Consider the following 6,000-nt stretch of genomic DNA (forward strand, 5'->3'; position numbering starts at 1 on the left):
GGAATGACTTTATAAGCAAGTTAGGGGTTTGGTCGATATATATATGAAAAAAAGTATTTTCTTTTCACCTCAGGGGGAAAAAGAAACCCTACGGCTGGGTTTTATTTAGCACTACTGTTCGAAACATAGGAGAGAGAGAGACGAAGCAGCTGCAAGAAGAAAAAGAAAAATGAAGCACGTGTTGGTTCAACTAGAGAGCGTTGGGACTCAACACCTATTTATTCATAACACTATTTTCTTGTTTGAATTTATTGTTTTCATTATGAATTTAGTGTTTGAACCTAATTATTATGTTTAACTCTTAAGTATGGTTGTTGGCTAACCCCCTAGCTACTTAGGTTTTTGATGATTACTTTGTGATTTACGAATTTTTATCGATCTATTGGATCCTATTGTTGGTTTAATGCTAAAGTAAAGAACTTGATTACAATTGATTTGATGTGTTTGCATATATAGTTTTGATTTATTATTAATCTTTGCTCCGTATGTGTTTTGTTGAAAGTCTTTCAGTTATAGACGCATATTTAGGTCGCTTACTGTGTGTTTGTGATTATTTTATGGTTTTACTAGACGTAATAATCCATAGGAACATTGGTTGGTGATTTATTAAAATTTTATATTTTACCTATCTAGAGACTGAGAGGTAATAGATAGTCGGGTTGTCCTTGGGATTAGGTGTTTAGGCTAGAACGCTCTTACAGGAGGTTTCCTAGATTTCCCAAGTTTCATTGTAATTCCGTATTTTATTGATTGTTCTTAGGTTACCCTTTGCACTTTAGGGTGTATTGAGATAGTGAGTCTGAGAGGTAATCTATCTTTTAGGGTACTCTAGTATTGTTGGAGAGACTGAGACGTAATACGACCAACCGGTAAGTTTACACGCTCCTTAGGTTTCCTTTTAGGTGATACCCGGAGAATGATCAGGGATTCACTAGGTTGTGTAAGGGTGTCGTATTTAAGATCCCGGTTCCATCATAGTTTCCATATTCAAGATTTACAAGTAAGATTCTAAACCTAGGTCGTGCTTCCCCTATCTTTGAGTTTGTCTCGATAATCGAGTTAAAGTGTATTAGTGCCGGTGTCAGGTTTAGTTTAAGTATTCTTTAGTTCATAGTAAAAAAATAAAAAACACAAAAAATAATTAAATATATTTATTTACGTTTTTAGTCAAAGTCTAGTTTAGGTGTCACTAGTGTCCTTTGGGTTCGATATTCGGACTTCATTAGGTTTTACTATAGTCGATAGGTACACTTGCCTGTCTAGTGGTCTAGCATTAGGATAGTCTAGATTTATAAATTTAAAACTAGAGTGTCTAGGTTAGGTTCAGTTTTTATAGACTACTTTCAGCACATCACAAGCTATGATCGATTTCTCTAATTTTGGTAATTCTGAAATAAAATTGTTAACACGATTAATTAGGTTATCATGCTAGTTAAAAAGTCATATGTTAAAGGAATGCGTAATTATAATCTACTTAAATCAACCAATAGGAGGTTGTGTGACTAAACTATAACCACCCGAAATTGTTAGAATCGGTATTTGAGAAATCAAAGTCAATCATAATCTTTATACTTCACTAAAACTACTTGCTTACTTAAATTGACTTTTTCGTGGTAGACATGAAGATATACATGCTACTTTCTTCTTTGTCATAGGTTAATTAACTTAGGAATGAGGGGTTATTCTATCATATATTATTAAAGCAAGTTAATCACATATTCATCAAGAAAGAATGGATTCTTGATTTAAGATGGCTACCTTTAATAATTGATTTTCTCGTCTAAAACTTATCTCCTTGTTCACCTATTTTATATACTTTAAATTAAAAAGAAATAGTTTAAAAACCACCTTTAAATGATTATTATCTCTGGTTAATTTAAAACAAAGATTCACTATTGGAAACTATTTTTGTCCACAGATCGATACTTGGTTCTTACTAATACTATTCTACATATACGATAGGTGCAGTTGCCTATTTGTGTGTGGTTTAGTCATAGTAGAATTTTTTTTTATAAATTTAAAACACGATCTTGTGTGAATTAACAAATCTTAATTATCCACATCACGCACACGCACATCAAGGTTTTGGCTCCGTTGCCGGTGACATGGTAAAGTTTTCTAAGAACGATCCAAGTTTTATTTTAATCACCGTTTATAATTGTAAAAAGTTTTATCCCTCTTTACTTTTAATTATTTATTTTGGCCGTTAAATAATTTTAGTTGCCTTTAGCTAATATATATATATATATATATATATATATATATATATATATATAGTTAGGTTTAATTTCTATTTTCCCATGTATGTTCTCTACACCCGAATCTGAGCTTGTTTCGCAAATTTCCGACCCCGAACAACTTTTCCATCGGAGAACATGCAACCGGGCGAGAGAAGTAGCCGAAATAATCAAAGACGAGTCAGTAAAAGACACGACGATGAAAGAAGATCATATAGAACAAATGATGGCGGCACCGAATGACGAACCAAACATGAGCCAATATGCCAGGCCAACTCTCGAAGGCTATGGCAATGGTGTAGTTCCGATAGGAATTACCAAAAATTTCAAAATTAAATCCAGCAGCATTCATATAGTGGAAAATTCAGTTCAATTCAATGGGTTTCTCGACGAAGACCCTCTTTCTCATATCTCTCGATTACTACGAATCTGCGGAACCTACAAAATCCAAAACTGTTCAAAAGATTAAATCAAGCTCAAACTCTTTCCTTTTTCCATGAAAGGACAAGCCTTGGATTGGCTAGAATCCCTTTGTTCTGGATCCATCACCACTTGGGACGAAATGGTCGAACACTTTCCTGTCAAATATTTTCCGCTTGACAAAACTGTTGGAATACCATATGCCCGAGACACATAATTAGGTTAATGTGACTAATTGTGTTTGATCCAAGTCGGGTCATACCCAATAACGAGTTAGACACACACCAATTATGTATTTGTTAAGATAAGATCTATGAGACAAATACAGAACACGATACATTCAGAAAATCGGGTTTCTGAATACTTACTTGAAAGTGTTAAATAAATTAATTGGTTAATTTATTTATTCAAATAATTATTATTGGAATGATTATTTAACTATGTGTTCTTTTATAAAATGGTTTATAAAAGATGGGGTGTTTTTATATTTTATAAAGTATAAAATAAATAAAAAAAAAAAAAAAAAATTATATTTGGGGCCGGTTTTGGGTGGGCCCCACACCCCATGATTTTGGTCAATATCTTGTCATGGATTTGGTATGGGTTACTTGACCAAAATACCTAACACCATGTTTTGATTTGATGGAATTATGATATAAAGATCAAGATCATCAATCAAAACTTTCAAGTAACAAAAACCAGACAACTCTTTCTTTTCTTTCTTCTTGTTTTCGGCCAAGACAAAAGGAAGAGGCTCGGGTCTCGGTTTTTGGTGTTCAAGCTCCCTAACATAGCTCGGTGTGTGTTGGAGGCTCGGGGTATATTCCGTTTGAGGATTTTCCTTTGAAAGTCTAGCATCAACATCATCATCTTCTTCAACCATCAACTACATCTCTTAAAGGTTTAAGAATGTAAGTTTTACAAGCTTTGATAGTTTAGTTTTTCCGTATTACTTGATCCTTGCCTCGGGTTTCTAACATATAGATTATTGGTAATCTTATGACATGAATAAACTAGGTTGTTCATGAACACATATCATATAAACTTGTAATATATATATATATATATATATATACATATGGATAGATATGTTTAGTTTGTAAATATCACGCTTCCGCCTTAATTGTGACTAGTTAAATGGTTAACTTAGTATAAATTATCCATAGAAACCCAACAAATGGCATCAAGAGCCGGGATACGGGAAACTAAGCTTCGGGTTTTTCGGTTTTATATTTTTCCCCTTGAAAGATTTTATACAAAAATAAACATGCATGATTTTTTGTATTTAATCTTGTTATTATTTTTGGCTTTGTTCAAAAAAAAAAAAATATATATATATATATAAAACCGAGTTCATGGGCCGAAGCCCAATTCGGATGTGATTGGGCCGAAGCCCACTTCTTTAAGTTAATGGGTTAACCGAGAAGAAAAATAAAGGAGGGAAGAAAGTTAAATGGGCCGAAGCCCATTTTGGTTAAATGGGCCGAAGCCCATGTGTTTTGCACATGTGGGCCGAAGCCCATAATCAAGTTATTGGGTCAAGCCCAAATGGGTTGGGCTAGGCCCGATAAGGTCAAGGGGTTTTGGAACGGGTTCCTAAGACATAACGGGTTATGTTTGTTAAAACTAGACCGAGCCGTAGACCAAATGGATGTTTGTTGTGATTGTTATTAATTATTCAAAGTTTCGGTTTGTAATAATTAATTAGGGGCAATTTTGTAATTATTTATTCATATGGGTATGTAATAAATAGTTTATTTGTAATATCTTTATTTTATAGAAAAAAAAATGTATTAGGACATTTGTTATGTAAATTTAAAGAAGATTGCAAAATTGGAAGTTTGGGCCTTATTGGGCCGGGTATGGTGATAATGGGTCTCACAAGCCCATTAAAGGGATTCAAGCCCAAATGGACCTAAGCCCACCTAATGAGCCCAAATGGAAGCTTATGGAAGCTTAGGCCCAAGTTCAAGCCCAATGGATCACAACGGGGTTGAAGAAGATGCTCGAAGCATTTGGATGCGGGATCGAGTGGGAGCTACAACATCCATGTGTCATGTGTCCCTTAGGATTGGACCTAAGACACACACTTGTTTCGGCTAACAAGTGTGGTCTAACTTAGTGGCTCGTGTCTAGTATAATTGTGTATGCTTGTTAATTGATTGTTTGAATATGTGGTTGCTAGATATTAGGATATCAACTTCGTCACATAGAATTAATTAACAAAGCATAAAACGGGTTCTAATAATTATCGGTAATTACGTGACACATAGTTTAATAAAATGGATTTATTAACTAGCCGTCTCACGCCCATAATAAAATGGTTTTATTATAAATTAGAATTTTGAAAATGGTTTCAAAATAATCATGTTACTAAATGCATGTTAGAACATGATTTAAAGTTTTATAACTAGAATTATTAAAACTAAAAATCCCTTTTAAAATTAAGGATAACAAGTTAAACACCATCCTTTTGTATTAACGCTTAACATATTAGTAAGCTCTTAGTGGGAAAAAGGTCACCTAACCGCGTAAAGTAAATTAATATGTTGAGGTAATATTGGCATATAAATGGGAAAAAGGTCACCTAACCGTTTGTATGTTAATATTACAAGTTGATACAAGTAGGACGACTTAAATTAGAACCATGTGAAGAGGGTCACCCAAGCATGGGGTCTAATAGGTGTTGATGGGATAAAGATGCCGATACGAAATATGATTTCGAACCGGTCCCATAAACTCTAGAAGTTGCAAAAGGGTTTGCGATTGTTATGAATAACTACCTTGATAAACCGACAATGGGAAAAAGGTCACCTAACCGGAGTCGTGTTTATCGTTGGATTCTAGATTTTAATTATTAATTATATTTGGTATATATAAAAGGGTATTAATAATTAAAATATGTAAAACACTAAAATGAACTTAATTAAAATTCTGCAGATGGCCGCACACGTCGACGACAACATAATCCCTAACGTCCAAAACGTATCTCTCCGATCTATTCTCGCTAAAGACCGTCTTAACCACAATAACTTTTCGGATTGGTTCCGAAATTTAAGGATTGTTCTAAAACAAGAAAAATTATATCATGTTTTGGAAACACCTATCCCCAATGAACCGGAAGAGGGAAGTGAGGTCGAATATATGAATTGGGTCCAACACACGGAAGATTCCATTCAAGTGTCATGCCTCATGTTGGCGACTATGGTTCCCGAAATCCAAAAGGATTTCGAAAACCATAATGCGTACGACATGATTACTCAACTTAAGGAAATGTTCCTTAAGCAATCGAGGGTTGAAAGGTTCGAAACGGTTCGAGCCTTGCATGCATGTAGAATGGATG

Source organism: Bidens hawaiensis, unplaced genomic scaffold (assembly GCF_021521415.1).
Source record: "Bidens hawaiensis isolate Kalapana, Puna unplaced genomic scaffold, B.hawaiensis_p1.1 tig00000760_1, whole genome shotgun sequence".
NCBI classification, from domain to species: domain Eukaryota; kingdom Viridiplantae; phylum Streptophyta; class Magnoliopsida; order Asterales; family Asteraceae; genus Bidens; species Bidens hawaiensis.